Below are 2,192 nucleotides of genomic sequence, written 5' to 3'. Positions count from 1 at the left end.
AGCCGCGCGATAGTATTTTTAGCCTTGCGTCACGATCGAGCGCACCACGAACGGCGTGCGACGGAGCTATCGAATTCATCGATAGAGAGAGAGAGAGAGAGAGAGAGAGAAAGAGCACGGACCCTCTTGTTCACATCATTCGCTGTCTATCGGTGAGTCGCGATCGAGTGCACCATAAATGGCGAGTGACGAGAAGAGGAGCTGTCGAATTCATCGACGGAGAGACAGAGAGGGACGGAGAGAGAGACCGCGGATTCTCCAGCTGCGCGATAGCATTTTTCCGCCTTGCGTCACGATCGAACGTAAGTCGGCAAAAGCTTGACGCAGAGGGAGAAATCTCCAAGAGAGATCGAATTCCATTAGTTTTTTCTCTCTTTCTTTTTTCCAGCTACTTCACATCTGCGTCAGCGCGATTGATCGATGCGCATGATCTACGAGAAGAAAAAAATATGCACGCGTCCTCAGCTCTCTCTCTCTCTCTGACGATTCAATTGTTACACACCCCCCGCTCGTTTGGTACAGACATTTATTTTTTCTATTCCTCGTGAAAAAAAATAACCGTAATTGTGCGCAATGGTACGGAACGTCGATCGTGCGATGTGGTCCATCGCATTCACTTTCCCCTCTCGCTATTGCGAATCCACGCGATCGCTGAACGCCATCGCGGTGCCGTGCAGAATTTTCGGAATTGATACGCCCACGTCGCAACGCGCACACTCGTTGCGTTACGGAAATTGGCCGCGGAGAGAGAGAGAGAGAACAGACTCTCCCGTTCACGTTATTCGCCGTGTGTCGGTGAGTCGCGATCGAATGCACCACACATAGCGGATCGCGCAAAGAGCTGTCGAATTCATCGATGGAAGGAGAGAGAGCACGGACTCTCCTGTCCACGTCATTCGCTGTATATCGGTGAGTCGCGATCGAGTGCACCATAAATAGCGAGTGACGAGGAGAGGAGCTGTCGAATTCATCGATGGAGAGACATAGAGAGAGAGAGAGAGAGAGAGAGAGAGAGAGAGAGAGAGCACGGACTCTCCTGTTCACGTCAATCGCTGTATATCGGGTCGTCTCACCGATCGCGACTCGCGATCGAGTGCCCTATAAGCAGCCGTTGACGGAGACAGGAGCTGTCGAATTCGTCGATGGAGAGAGAGAGAGAGAGAGACGACGAATGATGAAATCGCCATTTATTACGCGCTCCAGAATAAATCCTCTCAAGCGCTGAAATAGAAATTACATCCATATATATATATATATATATATATATATATATATATATATCTGTGTATATACATATGCAAATGATGCTTCTGATAATACAATGGTACAATAGTACATAAAGCTACACAAGAAAATATACGTAAGATTTAGTGTATATTTGTGTGTGCGCATGTTGTGTATACATGTGCATGCACACACGCACGTGTAAGACAAAGAATTCAAAGACAAAAAATCAACGACGTGAACCGAGTGTGAACGAAGCAGATAACGAAAGAAAAGAACGATGGTACTAAACATTTGAATTTAACGAGTACTCGTACAATTTTACCCTAAAAACGCACCGCGTCTCCGAGTCGCGTAGCTCAGACCATTCCACAACACAACCGCGCTACATCCAAACGATCGTTCGTAAAACTCCGTGCGACACAGAGGCACCGGGAGATCGTCGTTGCGCGCTCTCGTATTTCGCTGGACCACGTCACCTCTGTATACTCGAAGCCACCAAAGAGAACAATTGGAATTCCAGAGTGCAGAATAGAAAAAAATCATATTGCCCGTGAAGTAAGACCGCGTCTCATATGAATCTTAGGCGAGCGAAGTCGGTTGTAGTACGCGGGGTGACGTGCTCATCTGGCTTGATAAATAAAAAACGTACGCAGGCATCGAGAGCCCTCCGCAGCCTCAAATTCTCTTTCGCTCGTGATGTCCGTAAGGGCAGAACGGCAACGGTAAAAAAAATGGCAAGATGAGCACCGATACCAATCGAGCTCGCGGTGCTAGCGGTAAGAGATGCCTGCGCACTTTGAGCCGACAAAGGGCTCCCCTAGAGACGGTCCCTGCCTCTCCCAGGCTCCTACTCGATATATATATATATATATATATATATACAGGGTGTCCCAGAATTGGCGCATTCGGAGTACAGGATGTTATACTTCGTGCTAAAAGGAACAACTTTTTCCTTTAGCAAATTT

This window comes from Wasmannia auropunctata, unplaced genomic scaffold (assembly GCF_000956235.1).
Source record: "Wasmannia auropunctata unplaced genomic scaffold, wasmannia.A_1.0 LD336101.1, whole genome shotgun sequence".
Taxonomy (NCBI): Eukaryota; Metazoa; Arthropoda; class Insecta; order Hymenoptera; family Formicidae; genus Wasmannia; species Wasmannia auropunctata.
Note: the sequence above shows the minus strand (reverse complement) of the source record.